Source organism: Notolepis coatsorum (genome assembly GCF_963971535.1).
Source record: "Notolepis coatsorum genome assembly, chromosome: 18".
NCBI lineage: Eukaryota > Metazoa > Chordata > Actinopteri > Aulopiformes > Paralepididae > Notolepis > Notolepis coatsorum.
In genome coordinates, this window is record NC_140182.1 from 80451813 (window position 1) to 80468349 (window position 16537).

The 16537-nt window shown below is 41.5% G+C and overlaps 1 protein-coding gene across 1 annotated transcript in view; it reads left to right on the forward strand.

The window, feature by feature from the left end:
- eea1 (early endosome antigen 1) overlaps nt 1–16537 on the forward strand; it is a 180074-nt gene that overhangs the window by 18611 nt on the left and 144926 nt on the right. The gene's annotated exons all lie outside the window — the stretch shown is intronic.

A 16537-nucleotide genomic window follows, 5' to 3' on the forward strand; every position in this document is an offset into this window, starting at 1 on the left:
GCTCGTCAGTTCGAGCCCAGCGCTCCACATTTGCCTTCAGTTTAGCTGGTCGTCCGTACTAATACACATTGGCCGTATTAGGGGGTGGGAAACTGATGGGTGGGGATCGGGCGTTGTGGACAGCGACTCCCACAGGTCGGTTGGTGCGCCTGCGCAGTAGAATCAGGAAGTGTCGGGGGCAGCGTGAGCCTCCCACGCGTTACTCCTCGCCACTGAGAGATCGAGCTGCGCAGGTGAAAAGATGCGACTGCTGTTACCTCAAGTACCGGAGGGGACTTGTGCTATGTATGACTTAGTCCACATTGCAGCCGGATTGTGGGAGGCAAGAAACAGCGTCCGTGACAGGGGAGGGTTGAATTGGATGATACGAAATTGGGATGGGAGAAAATATAGAAAATGGGAGAAAAAGCGGATAAAAAAAAAAAAAAAACATTGTTGCCCTGATCCTGAGCCTTGCATTTTGAGTTATTGATAATAAAGTTGCAGATAGAACACTTTCTATTAAATTATTTTAAATCTGCAGCTTACAGGAAATGTTAATGAAAAAAGTAAAGCAAACTTGGGGGGGGGGGGGGGAAATATTCTACACACTACCCTGTTATTTGTGGAAACATTTTTACCTTCTTGGCTGCACTGAAGGCAGCAGGAAGCTCAGTATTTGGTGGTATTTGTGCTCCTTGGGTGTGGCTCCTCCTTCTGATCCACTTGGAACAGTTGCTTTGGTACGGCCGTTCCGGACATACGTGTCCCTGATGTTCTTCCATTTTGTCTTTACCGCTTCCACATCTGAAAAAGAGAATTTTTTATTTTTTTTTGGTTGACAATTAACAATGTTTTTCTTATTTACAGATACATGGCATCAGGGGACTCAATGCGCAGCTTGGCATACAGCTATCGCCTTGGAGTAGAGACAGTCTCTACCTGTATTGAAGAAACATGTAGGGCAATTGAGAAAAGAATGGTGTCTGTCTACCTGCCGAAACCCACAGCAGAAACCTGGAAGAGGATCAGTAGGCGGTTTGAGGAGAAATGGGATTTCCCAAACTGCTTAGGAGCGATTGATGGAAAACACATCAATATCACTGCACCAGCTAAATCATGGAGTCTCTTTTTCAATTATAAAGGAACATTCTCAATTGTGCTTCTTGCCCTTGTCGATGCAGAGTACCGCTTTACTGCTGTACATGTGGGGCAATTTGGAAGAGCTAGTGATGGTGGGGTTTACGCCAGCTGTGCACTGGGAAAAGGGATGGCTGCAAAAACCCTGCATGTCCCAGAAGATGCCTTCCTACCTGGTGCGGAGGATTTGGAGAGAATGCCATACACCATGATCGGAGATGCCGCATTTCCCCTCAAGCCATACCTAATGCGACCCTATGCTGGAAGACGGCTCCCAAGGCGGAATGCCATCTTCAACTATAGGCTTTCCAGGGCCCGCATGTCGGTAGAGAAGGCTTTTGGCATTCTTGCCTCCAGATGGAGGATCTTCTACCGTTCCATACAAATGAAACCAGCGAAGGTCGACAGCCTGGTGATGGCAGCATGCATACTGCACAACATGCTCACCAGGCCCATGGATAATGAGCACTGGTTGAGGGAAGCTGCAGATCCCCCAGGTTGCATGAGGGGGATTGAAGATCGCCCCAACAGAGCTGGTGTGGGGGCCATGGCAGTGCGTGAGAGATTTGCTGACTACTTTGTCTCTGAAGCAGGTCAGCTAGACTTCCAGGACAGGATGGTGGCATAAAAAGCTTAAATCAGGGGGTGTCAAGCTCATTGAATTGAAGGCCGAGTGTATGCAGGTTTTTGTTTCAACCAATGCCATACTATTACTAGATTACACACGCACAAAACACATACACACACAGCCGCCCCATACTCTAATTACATGTTACTGCTCTCTTTCTCTCTCTCCCCCCCCCCCTCTCTCTCTCACTATGTCTCTGAAATCCTACAAGAATTACATCATAATAAAACATTTATTTTAATATTACAATGTTGTTCTGTGTTATGATTTATTCAAGTAAATTCTCAAATAATGTGGAACTTATTTTTGTTAATATTGTGCATAGTAGCATGAATGATGAAGACATTTGTATGTTTATCATTCATCAAAAACTAACTAAATGGATTAAATAAAGAATTTGCCATCAATCTACAAACAATAATGACAAAGTGATGTTGAAATAGACCAATGCCTAGACTGAAATATGGCTGAATGAATGAAAACTTTATTTAACAGATTGCAGAATGGGTACAATACAGTACGGCTCAATACACACAATTGTTAAGGGGATGCAGACCAGAGAAAGACTTCCGTCTTGTTTATTGTCTAACTTTTGTAAGATATCTAACCCTAACTAACCTTACTGTCATGCACTTGTCCTAATAAACGAACCTACACTGTATCACTCAACATTTGATGAACATTGTTACTCAGCTGATAGAGTTGTATCCTTCCTGATGACTTGTTGTACAGAACTTGTAAATCGCTTCGGATAAAAGCGTCAGCTAAATGACTAAATGTAAATGTATATCTGATTGCTAGCTAGTAGTTGTGTAACATTAGCTATATCCAAACGTAGTAAATCCACATACGGGAGAGTGAACCTCGTGCGAAGTGATGGCTTGCTAGCATGTATAACTAGCTAGCAGCTAGCTACTAGCTAGCAATCCGATATCTTACAAAAGTTAGACAATAACGTACTTACTTGAAACACCCAGCACTTGGGCTATTGTCCCCCAAGTGGCCTCTTTTCGGTTCAGGTCCTTGTGGAACGGGTGTCTGGGGTCATAGAGAAGCACATGCTTTTCCACCTCAAATATCAACTTCTCCAAGTCCATGCTGCCACTGTAAATAATAATCACTGTTTTACCGGAAGCAAAGCAGCAAACATCCTGTGATTTCTCGACCAATGAAAAGTGTTTAGGGGCGGGACTCGGCCGCGTAATTCGTTCAACTAGACTCACAGCGAGCGATTTGAGGGGGGAGCGACATTGCCGTTCAGTTCGCTGTCGCTCGCGGTAGGTCAGGATAGTCTGATTGAAACGAATACATTTTAATCATTTTCGCAATCACGATCGCTCGCGTCGCTCCCTGTCAGGAACCGTGTAAGGGATAGTGCAATTATCTTTTACACCCCCCTGTTTATGTTTATGTTATGTCTATTTATGCCTTACTCTTGTTTTTATATTTAATACTGTGTTTAGGACTGTTTTTATGATATAGGACAGTGACGGCTAGCACCTAGGGCTGCATTTAAAATTTTGTTGTAACAATGACAATAAAGATCATTCTATTCTATAACGTTAGCTAGTTTTCCCCCATGAACAATGACAAGTTGTGATATTGTTATTGACTAACGTTACACACAAATTGTGCTGCCTCTCTATTGTTCCCGCTACACCCTGACTACATCAACGTTTCCCTAATCCCTACTCTCACTTAGTTAACGTTATCATAGCTAGCTATTATGATCTGTAATGTCAACTGGATAACGTTAGCTTTGTTTGCAAACGTTAGTTAAAGTTCGCTATCTATAACGTTAGCTAATTGGCTAGTTTCCCCCAATGATGAACAATGACACAATATGAGTGATATTTAACTAGCTATGTATGTGCATTCAAATTCACTAATGTTAAAATAGTGTTATAATAACGTTAAATGTTCGCTCAAATAACGTTAGTTTTAAATTGGAGAAGGGATGTGTGACTGACTTCACTGCTTGCGTAGACCTACAGTATTATATCAACACATTAATTGCCAAGAACGAGTATACTCATTATTGCCCGCCATGCGTTCAGTGCCAACAACAAGTTAACTTGTTTTTGGGATCTGTATTTATTTTATTCGCTATATCTATTCATAATTCATGGTTGCAGCCTCTGTAGACCCTTCAGACCCTGTCTGAGCTGGCAGACGGTCAACACCGCCCTCTACTGCTTTGCGGAGCTATTGCATTCCATTGGAAATGGGCTGGTGTGTTTTATGAGCCGATCTGAGCCGTGGGGGCGGGGTTTAAATTAGGGATCGGCATGAGTAATCGAAAAATCGATCTTAAATTATGAATATTTTTTATGAAAAGAAAATGTATATTTTTTTTACATATTTGTTTCACATGTATGTGTAAGATTATAACTGTTGGTTTCCTTAAACATATATGTGAATGAACTAAATTAAGTTAAAAAATATATATAAAAAAATATTCAAAAATATTTCTTTTTTCTTTTCTTTTGAGTTTTCCCCCCCTTTTCGAGTAATACACAATCACTCGAGTATAGCATGCAATCAATCGATCTGGATTCTTCTTAAAAATGCCCATCCCTAGTTTAAATACTCGGACGAGCCAGGGGCTTACACAGGGAACAAACTTAACTTTTTGACTTACCAGCCATTTGGCTGGTAGATTTAAAAAACGACCAGCCAGGCAGAATTTTTACCAGCCAAAAATTATAAATAGCTTTTTAGTATATCGCCATGTGTTATTATTACTATAATACTCTCATATGCTATTTTCAATTAATATCATAAACAACATAAGGAATATTAGCATAATTTTGAGTGGACTGAAGGAATGAGTCAGTGTTAATAGTTTTAAATGCAAATAATTTATTGAAACAGAAGTGGGGTCGGGACACATCATATTATGTTATGATGAATTGAAAATGGGGGACCCTGATGTAAACAAGACAAGTCTTTCTCTGGTCTGCATCCCCTTAACAATTGTATGTATTGAGCTGTACTGTACCCATTCTGCAATCTGTTAATAAACTTTTCAATCAATCAATCACACACACTGTTTCAACTCACCACCCCTGCATCATATTGTAGTCTAGTCTGTCTTCAAACTTCCACTCCTCTCGAATTTTTTTTTTTTTTGTATTTTATTTTTTTATAATTTTTTAAACAAACACATAAACAAACATGACAACACACGATAAGATATACAAGCATTAATTGTCAGAGCACATCCAATGAGATCACATTTTAGTTAATTGTCTTATATAAGATATACCCCTAATACCTGTTATCTAAAAAACCTACACACATATGCTCCAGCTCGAACCCCCCCCTCCCGGACCCCACCTTGAGAAGTACCTCCACTATCCCTCGCACCTAACCAGACACTACCATTATAAGCTAGCTTTTATTCTCTCCACCACTTCTAACCACATTGTCATTTTGGATTCATTGAGACCCAGAATTCTTGCTGTAGATATTTCTTGATAAATCACATCGAGATATGTAAGAAACCAAACTTTACGGCACATTTTTTCCGGTTGAAACCAGCGTGATGCAATCAGCTTTTTAGCTACTGTGATACCCGATAAAACCAATCTCTTTAGCTGTGGATTCACTGCAAACTCAAAAACATCATTCAATAGTAATACCGAGGGGTGTACAGGTATATTCCAAGATACGAGTTTTGATAATTGTTGGGTCACATCTTTCCAGAATGCCTTAACTGGTGGGCAGTCCCAATACATGTGCATAAATGTCCCTTCGTCCCCATTTGTACATTGGGAGCATTTGGAGTCTTGTTTAAGCCCCATTCGGCACAGTCTTATAGGAGTCAAGTATGTCCTGTGAATATAGTTAAGATTGATTTGTTGATGATCCGGGTTCCTTGATGTAAGTCGGACATTTGCCCAGGCTCCTTGCCAATCAAAGTCATTTTCCAGGTCTGGTATATCCCTCCTCCAGACAGAGTCTAGTTGGAGGGTTTCATACGAGGACGTTAGTAATTGATGATAAAATTCTGAAACAAAACCTCTCGATGTCTCTCTTTCGTAGAAGAATTTGTGGTATCTGTGGTGTTCAATTGGTCTGTCTAATGGAACACTGTGAGACTTCAAACATAGCTGTAACTGTTTGTAAAAAAGCCATGTGGACTTGGTGAGATAAAAAAAATTGCGTATTTCTTTATCACTACAAAAACCCTGTTTGTTAAAAACATCCCCTAATGAGTGTATGCCTTGCTCTTCTCTTATAGGTCGTTTTTCAATTAAGAGTGCATTGTTATTGAATAAGGGAGTATGATTGTGCCATTTATGTGGGTTAGGATTTTTTTTTTGTGATTCACGCCATATCCGGATCGCATGAGTAATTATGGGGCCAAATTTTCGTTCACAGTGCTTGATTGGTAGTTTAGTGTATGCTATGTCCTTCAGTCTATGTGGGGCTACTATGTTTTCTTCTAATTTTCTCCAGGATACTAATGCTTGGGGGTCAAACCATGTTGTCAATGGTCTTAATGTGTACGCCTTAAAATATTGGAAAAAATCTGGAAATGCCATGCCACCATCTGCTTTATTTCTCTGTGCGGTGGATCTTTTTATACGTGGTGGTTTGTTATTCCAAATAAATTTGTATGTGGAGGAGTGTAATCTTTTCCAGTAACCCTCTGGAGGGGGTAACGGTAGCATTGAACTGAAGAAGTTGATTCTAGGTAGTACATCCATCTTAACTATTGATATCCGTGCTTGTACTGTGTTTTTAAGTTTTGCCCATCTATCAAGGTCGTCTTTGATTTTGTTTTGGATTTTTGTGTAATTGTGCTTCACCGTTTGTCTTATGGTGGGGAATATTTCCACTCCCAAGCATCTGAAATGTTTTACCATCGGTATCTCTCCTGGGAGGGTTATATCTTTTTTTGCAGGGGTGTTAAGTGGAAGGAAAGCCGACTTCGGCCAATTTATCTTAAATCCCGATAAATCACCAAAGTCCTCAATCAACTTGAGCAGATGAGGCAATGTGGTGTTGGGGTTTTGCATGAACAATATTACGTCGTCCGCATATAAACAAATTTTTTGTTGTGTGCCCTTGATTACGATTGGTTCTATGGATTGGGATTGTCTTATATATTGTGCTAAAGGCTCTAATGATAGATTGAATAGTCCGGGACTAAGAGGACAACCCTGTCTGGCAGAGCGTGATACCGGAACGATTTTGGAGATGATTGTGCCTGTTGTAATCATGGCCGATGGGTCTTTGTATAATACTTTAATCATATCAATGAATCCTTTTCCTAACCCCATCCTTTCTAATACTGCCCATAGATACGACCATTCCAGCCTGTCAAAGGCTTTCATAGCATCCAGGGATAGCATCGCCTTAGGTATGGTGTCATCCTTGTCGGCATCTAGTACGTGCAGTATTCGTCTTATGTTATCAGTGATCAGGCGGCCTCTTATGAAGCCAGTTTGGTCCGGGTGAACTAAAGACGTCATATGCTTTTGTAATCTGATGGCTAATACCTTAGAGTACAGTTTGATATCGGTTCCGAGGAGGCTTAAAGGTCTGTAACTACCGCACTCGTTGGGGTCTTTGTCTTTTTTAAGGAGGACTGTTATGAGTGCAATATTGTCATTCTTATGGAAGTTCCCCTCCTTGACTGAGTATAAGATCATATTTAGTAATAAGGGACCAATTATGTCCCAACAAGAAAGGTACATTTCTGATGGGAAACCGTCTCTTCCAGGAGCCTTACCACTTTGCATTGCGGTTATGGCCTTCTTGAGTTCCTCTAGTGTGATCGGTGTTTCTAACTGTTTAGCGTCATCCTCTGAAAGTTTAGGGAGAATAATTTGATTAAGATATGTGTCCATTTTGTTTTGATCGAAGGTCGTTTCTGATTTATATAAGTCGGAGTAGAATTCTTTGAATGTATAGTTTATTTTTACAGGATCTGTTACAAGTACTTGTTGTGCTCTAATGGTAGTTATATCTGCAAATTTTGCATTAATTCTTAATCGCATGGCTAATAGGTGACTAGGTTTGGAACCATGGGAGTACTGCTGTTGTCTTGTGCTGCGTATTTGTATTTCCGATTGTTGTCTGTATATGGCATTGATCTCTATTTTTAGTACGTTAACTTGATTCTCTAGTCGAGTTGAGTTGTTGTATTTTAGAGAATTAAATAACGTTGAGTAAAGCGTTTCCAGCTCAGCCAGTTTTGTGCATTGATTCTTGCGCATTTTGGAGGAAAAGCTATCCGTGAAATCTTTGATCATTCCCTTTACCGACATCCATAATATTCTGGGGTCTTGCACCTCTCGAAACTTTTTTATATTTGAATATCAACATTATCTGTCCATCCTCAGTAATCCTCAGTTTACTATAATATACTCCTGACTGACTTCATCGTCTTTCCAAACGCACGCACCCCCCCCCCCCCCCCCCATTTCCCTTTCCTCAGTCCACACTGTTCTCTATGGCTCTGCTCTGCCTCTGATAACGTAACGTTCATTTCGGGCGATGTGGGCATAAAGGAATGGCGACGGTGCAAAGCATGTTAGATGCACTTGACCCGTTGTGAGAAAAAAGTTGAAGTCTGTTGAAGTCCGAACATTTAAATCTCTCCGGTCATAATGTCCGGTGAAAATAATTCCCTCTAAGCACAATTTGATTATTTGAATTGTATTAAAATAGGCTAAAATTAAATAGCCTATGCGATGAACGAAACAATCATTACATTTGTTTCATCGTTGCTTCACCAAGCAGGAATGTTGTCAGCGGGAGCTTGGTGCTGGATTTTGCGAGAAGCATCCAGCTGCAGAGCCACAGAACCCACCAGCGGTGCCCGCACGGTGCAGTACTCTAATTCAGCCATTGGCAATTCAGCTGTTTGGTGGGGGTCGCTGCTGAGCGGTCCCCAGACCGGAGCTGAAAACACTGCTGCTCTGTGGCTCTGCAGCTGCATGCTTCTCACAAAATCCAGCACCAAGCTCCCGCTGATGCAGTGGATTTTGTTAGCCGCCAGGTGGCGGGCAGATCTTAATTTCTAGTTGCCAAACATTAAATCTACAAGCCATTGGCGAATGGCGTGTGCTTATTTTGTTCCCTGGGCTTACAACGACTGCATGGAATACTAACCCCGCCCGCCCGTTAATTTTTATTTTTTTTTATCCACTTTTTCTCCCATTTTCTATATTTTCTCCCATCCCAATTTCGTATCATCCAATTCAACCCTCCCCTGTCACAAACGCTGTTTCTTGCCTCCCACAAGCCGGCTGCAATGTGGACTAAGTCATACATAGCACAAGTCCCCTCCGGTACTTGAGGTAACAGCAGTCGCACTCGCATCTTTTCACCTGCGTAGCTCGATCTCTCAGTGGCGAGGAGTACCGCGTGGGAGGCTCACGCTGCCCCCGACACTTCCTGATTTGACTGCGCAGGCGCACCAACCGACCTGTAGGAGTCGCTGTCCACAACGCCCGATCCCCACCCATCAGTTTCCCACCCCCTAATACGGCCAATGTGTATTAGTACGGACGACCAGCTAAACTGAAAGCAAATGTGGAGCGCTGGGCTCGAACAGGCGAGCCCAGCGTCTCCAGATTTCGTGGCGAGCGCCTTGCCCACTACGCCACGTAGCCGCCCCCCCCTGCCCGCCCGTTCATGTGTAACGCTCGGTAATGTCGGGGACATGATCGCTGTGGAAAACTGGAATGGCGATCAGATAATTGGATTATTTTTTTTGCATTACATCAGATACCAGATAAGGACTCTATATAAAATCTTGCGTTGATCTGATATTTCTTTCTACCGCGATCAAAGCTATCTGTGTGTGTGGCTGTTTACCGTTGAGTGGGAGGTGGTGGCGGGGGAGCGCCGCGCTACGAGGGCCATTTCATGTATGCACAAGGAGATATAATAATGATAATCTAGCATTGATTTCAGGATGATTAGATAATCAGCCGAAAAATTACAACGTGATGACTGGATTACACTAAAATGCCTTTTTCTCGTCTTTTCCTGGAATTACTCAGAATAACCCAGACCATACTCGTATTCAAAACGGTATAAAACGGGAATGTACGGATGGAAAAAAAAATCTGTTTTGTGCATGTTGACTGGAAGCAACTAACTGACAATCGTCGGGTGTATTAGACCCATAGCTATAATATAAGATATATTTTAAGCACTCTCAAATGTCGCAGTCTAAAACTATATCCATTGAATAAAGACCTGGCGCTGAAGGGGGATCAGTGCCCCCTGCTGCTGGCGGTCAATGTGTTTAAAAGAGCAGGCAACACCCTAATCTACTTTTATCACATTTCAGAATGTTGAGGGACAAAGGATAGATTATCAAACATGTAAAATAGTTTCGGGACTCCTACGACCTTAGAATTTTTTTGTAATCACGATCGTGGGTTAACTCGCATGTCTTAAAGGGGACATGCATTGCTATTCCTAGCACTATTTGGGCAACTTTACACAATTCCTGTGAGTCTATTGAACACATCTGTAAGCTTTTATTTAAAAAAAAAATGCATTGTTTTATATTTCTAATCAAGTACTCAAAAGCCACATTTTTCTCACTTTGGATTTCAGGCTGTGTTGGCCTGGCTCCGCCCATAAGCACTTTGAGTAAATGAGTATGTGCTACTGCTGCTTCCCTGCGCGAGGTCCAGCCCAGGTTGTGTGTAAATGAGTATGTGCTACTGCGGCTTCCTCGCGCGCGGTTTGTTTCCCCGACAGAAGCTCCTCTCTCTCTCTCTCTCTCTCGCTCCCTCTCTCTCCCTCTCCCTCTCTCTCTCACTCGCTCGTTGTCTGCCTTGCTCTGTTTGAGGAAGTGAAGATAATTCCACTCGCTCTGCTGTTGCTGTCAACCATAGAGGGGGTGTTAATTAATACAAATCAGTGCTATATTAACGTCAAATCAGAACAGCTTAGTTGGGTGAGGGAGGATCTCGTGAACTCGAGACTAGACTGATGAGTCAATATGGTAATTAGAGACACAGACCCATTGGGTCTCATTCCCGAAAATTTTCCAAAGATATATTCTGGAAGACTTATCTTGGAACCACTGAGACATAATCTATGACGACAAGTACACTCTGAGTCCTGAACGTGCTGGAGATATGTCTTAAGTGGCTGAAACGGTCGCAGAAATTATATGATCTGATATCTGCTTGGAGAATGGCATTCTGTCGTAAACTCCAAAGCGCGTTCCCGTTCAGCTAATTTGCATACAAAACACCGCCTCCATAGTTCCTTATAAGGCAACTAGTGACGCAGCTGTGTGAAATGGAATGGCGGAAGTGCTTTGCGAGCCGCGTGATTACGAAACCTAGCGTCAGTCAGTGCCAATCAGAGAGCGTCTCCGAGAAATGCGGCTAGGTTTCGTAATCACGCTTGCGCCCATCAAAACTAGATTAGATTAATGTATTGGCATCATATACAGCCCGCGGTACACACCTGCCGCAGCGCGCGCGCACACACAGACACACACACGCGCGCAGTACTGTATATGAATGAATGAATGACATATAATATATATAGCCTACGGCGGGCGTAATGAATGAACACAGTATGGCTTATTATTCCATAAGCCTATAGGCTACTGTTCATTCGTAGGCCCACACAAGACTTGTTATGGAATATTAATGCAGTCTATTTCCACCGATTAGCTTTAGTTCTTATTTATTTATCCACTGTCATTTCAGTGTTGGTGTATAGGCTATATAGTGTATTTCAATATAAGTTTAATTGATTAATGATATATTCGAAGGAATGCAGGTTTATAGCTATATCAACCCCCTCCAATGTACAGTAAATGACCAAGTATGGTTTTGTCAATATTCCAATGTACAGTTTTGCTTGTACAGTGTAAGTCTATCCCCCACCCATCCCTACCCAACCTCCTCCAACAGTTTCTACGTCAAATGTACTCTCTTTTCTGGACTCTTTTTGTATCACAAACAGTACTGTATTTGCAAATCTGGTATGTCATAAATGTATAGATGTAGCCGTACTGTCTATCTGTGTCATGTGTGTCATATGTTATGATGAATTGAAAATGGTGGACCCTGATGTAAACAAGACGAAATTCTTTCTCTGGTCTGCATCCCCTTATGTAATTGAGCTGTACTGTACTGTACCCATTCTGCAATCTGTTAATAAAGTTTTCAATCAATCAAACAAAGGTCTGTCCCATTGTATACCAATCAATGGGATACATTGCATGTTGACCTGCATTCTTTCAAATGTATATAATTAATCATTAAAACAGATGTGTAACAAATAAGAAATACAAATTCCACAGAAGGCATTAAATTATTATTATTTTCAATCATTTCACAATAATTGCATAATTGTGTTTGAATATCTGAGTAATTATTTGTCCAAAATAGCTGGTTCAGATATGGTTAATCCAGCTGCCCTGTGATCAGATGAATCCATATTATTTATTTTTCCGACATCAAATTCGTAATTTCTTATCGTACAAATATTGTCATATTTATTTTAATTATGATTAAGTAATTAATTCCAAGGAGGCATGTAGCGTTGACGTGAAGGAATCACTATGAGAACACAGTCTGTCAAGTTATAATAACATTTTAAATTAGTCAATCAATCATGAGATTTCATCGTGGGCTGAGAGCATATTTAAGTGTGCTCCTCAGCACTCTTAGATCTGCTCTCAAATAAGATCTCAGGAAAATTTGAAGACTCCCACTCCCAGCCCTAATATGTCTTAAATAGGCCGAAATCTGGCTAAGACGAAATATTTTGTCGTAACTTCGTTCGAGAATGAGACCCATTGATACTAACCCGTATTACTATAAAACCATGCTAAACACAGAAAAAGCCATTTATAATGCATGTCCCCTTAACACTTTCAGAGCCCAAGCTTAACCTTGATTTACCGGTTGAATGCCCACCATCCAGGGAGCGAAATTAACTTTTTGACTCACCGGCCAGTGGCGGGTAGATGGGAAGAGTCTACCCGCCAAGCATATTTCTTACCTGCCAATATATATTTTATATAATACAATTTTTTTTTAAATAAAATATATATTATATAATCATACTTGTAGTTGTATTATCTGCGAGACATCGCCACCACGCAATAAGTCAAAATGCTTGCTATCTGCAAACAGCTCCACTGTCTGTTTTGGCTGTGTTGCTCTTCTAGAAAAATAATCCTTTCAGGGTTGCCTATTGAAATACTGTACACTTTCCTGATTAATTGAAATGGGGGACCCTGATGTAAACAAGACGAAAGTCTTTCTCTGGTCTGCATCCCCTTAAAGGATAACTCCACTATTTTGGGAAATTAGCTTATTTAACATCTTCCCTGGAGTTAGACAAGAAGATGCATACCTTTTTTGTCTCTGTGCGTGCATTTTAGCTTTGGGAATAGATGCTCCGTTAGCATAGCTTAGCTTCATCACTGGAAGTGAGGCAGGACAGTAGCCTTACAGTGCCTTACAGTGTATTGCAAGGTCTGACATTGACCAAACTTGATATGCATGACCTTGGTGGGCTCTAGGTCAACTCCTGAAAAGGGGGTCAATGTCAGACCTTGCAATCAAAAGTTAGGGGCGCACTGAAATTATGGCAAGGGTTATTAGCCCCCTAACTTTTGATTGCAAAGTCTGACATTGACCCCCTTTTCAGGAGTTGACCTAGAGCCCACCAAGGTCATGCATATCAAGTTTGGTCAATGTCAGACCTTGCAATACACTGTAAGGCACTGTAAGGCTACTGTCCTGCCTCACTTCCAGTGATGAAGCTAAGCTATGCTAACGGAGCATCTATTCCCAAAGCTAAAATGGACGCACAGAGACAAAAAAGGTATGCATCTTCTTGTCTAACTCCAGGGAAGATGTTAAATAAGCTAATTTCCCAAAATAGTGGAGTTATCCTTTAACAATTGTGTGTATTGAGCTGTACTGTATTGTACCCATTCTGCAATCTGTTAATAAAGTTTTCAATCAATCAATCAATCACACCTCCAGTACAGAAACATTGTTTGAGTTTGCGTGTCAGGTAGACCATTGATTGACAGTCGAGTCTGCCAATTACATCACATCGCTTGCACTCCGGTGCTGCAGCTGGACCCATTGCCCACCTCTGCTGTTGATAACGCTAGCCAAGTTATTATACACACAGATACACAGTGGGCCAGTGACTTTGGTGTAGGGGTGTAACAATGCATCGATCCTAAGGGGGAAATTCAACTGCATCGATTTGAAAATGTTAGAATAGATTATCGCAATTTTAACACTTTGGGTGCCGGGACACGTCTTCTCACGTCTTTGCTGGCCATGCTAAAGTTGCCGGGGGACGCTGTACAGCGTCCTTATATCAATATTTCAAAAATCTGCGATCGGATTCATAATGTCCCTCCGCTGGCCTGAGATCCACCAGCAGGACCCACTGAGCTCTCTGGCGGTTCAGGAGCGCCATCTGGTGGCCGATCGGCGCAACCGCTTAACAGGAAGCGCAGTAGAGGTTTTGCTAGACGTCCGTATTGCTTCCGGCCACTCGGTACATGTCCCGTGACTCTAGCTCGTCACACTACATAGCGATCGATTGCCAATAACTCGATAAACAACATGATTTGGACGTATATACCATTATACAAGCTGGAGATGGACCGGGTAATAATATATCCCATAATGATAAAATTTCTACTCGGCGATGATCGCCCAACGGCGCGCGGAGACTGGGGTGAGTTTCAGCGTGTAACGTTACCGTCTTCGATAATAACTGATATTATCAACATTTGACCCACATTAGATGATTGGTATAACGCTGCCCACGGAATTATAAACGCCCCCTCGCCCATCCGGTCAACATCAGATGACGTGTAGTAACTTCTAGAAGTACGTCTAGTTGGAATTTTTTATATCGCGCTGATTGCCATCAAACTGTATTTCATCATCAATATAATGCATTTGGGGCTATATATCACGTTCTGGAGAAAGCTGCAGAAAGAGATGAAAACATACTTATACATTAGACCATACTTTACTATGAATATGTGAATGAAAAAGTTTAACGTTGCTACACAATGAACAATACATATAGGACTTTGAATGGGCCCTAATAATGGCAATGTAGCAATAGAATTTAAAAAGTTATAGCCCTGCAAAGAAGGGGACTTTCTCCATAGACAAATAGCGCTGGCAATCTATGGTATATCATTAATTTAACCTTAGGCAACCAAAGTGTTAATGTGTACACGTTATGTTATTGTCATGTCCGTTACAGCCAACACACCGACATACGCTACTGCATCAACGTTATGATTAACAAAGCAAGGCATTCGTTTTGTTGCATTAACGTTATATTACTATTGCTATCGATAAATCTAGGTGTTCTAAAATCTATTGCTATTGGTAAGAGAGACTATAATAAGTTGGTGTCTCGGAAAACGAGAGCCCTGATCGCGGAGTTTCAGGAAGTAAACAAGAAAAATGAGAGCTTCCGATTGGTCATTTGCTTTATTTCCCATGAAACCAGTCACTTCACTCTACTGTGATTGGACCGTTGGCTTGAGTGCAATGTGGGACTTGTAGTTTTTTAACGATCTCGCAGCGGAGGAAAAAAAAGACGAGAGAGGCTATAATCTGTATTCGCACAGCGTGCGCGTAATTGATTTTTACCGTTCGCATACACATATTTTTAGGGGCCTGCTTATGAACTACACGTCTACACGCCACACGGCGGGCAGCCCTCTAAGTGTCATGCGCCAAAGGTAAAAACAGACCGCCCCTGGCGGGCTTTAGTTTCGGTCCCTGCCACCATCCACTTCAATGTTAGCGTTAATAACGCCTAATCTATGTTTTAAATTATGGCTATGTGTCTAATCTGCCCGTCGCTTATCAATGACTCGTTTTCCAGTCAACATTGTCGAAGCAGATTGTTTTTTTATCGGTTCATTTTCGTTTTATAGCATTTTGAAAAGCCCCTCGTTTTCAAGGAAAATAAAAAGATTCCATGATAAAAAGACGTTTACTGGAATATTCTAGAATACACAAAAACGTTGTAATCTTTAGGCCTATTTATGAATCGTTTTCAAATAAACGCTAGATTATCGATAGTATATGTGTACTTATGCACTCAGATGTTCTCCAAAAAGATCATTCCAATTCCTTTCCTGATCGCCATTCCAAAAATCGATCACTACTGTCTGTCTACTATCGATTGGCTACTGTGAATATATATTCCAGGCTGATTCCCGTCCCGCAATGGCTTCCATGTTGAGCAGACAGCTTGCCAGCTCAAGGAGCCAGCTGGCTCCGCCTCTACATATCGACTGATCCCAGGTCAGTCTAAGCGACTGACGTGCAGTTACTCAGGGATAGACGATAGGGGGCGCTTTTTTCCATTCTGAGCTGCTGGAGGAGCTGCTGTACCAACGGGAGACTCTGTTGATGAAATATGAAATCAGATCGCTAATAAAACGCTAATACACGTCGTGGGCATTCAGGCATTGGGCTGATAAAACGTCATATGACGTCATGGGCACTGAAAGTGTTAATAATAAAAAATATATATACAGAAGAAAAAAATAATAAAGAAAAAATAATAAACGTATTATTTTTTCTTTTAATAGAAGTGCGGTACCACCGCATCCCACAGTGATTAGCCACACACACAACCGCGGTGAGAAAATACCGCGACAGCCTTAGGTGGCTCTATAGGGAGGTGTAGTGGTTACGTCATTGCCATTTTCCGTGTTCCACCCTCTGTCCAATGCAATGTATATTCCCCATTGCCCATTTCTAAATTGTCTTG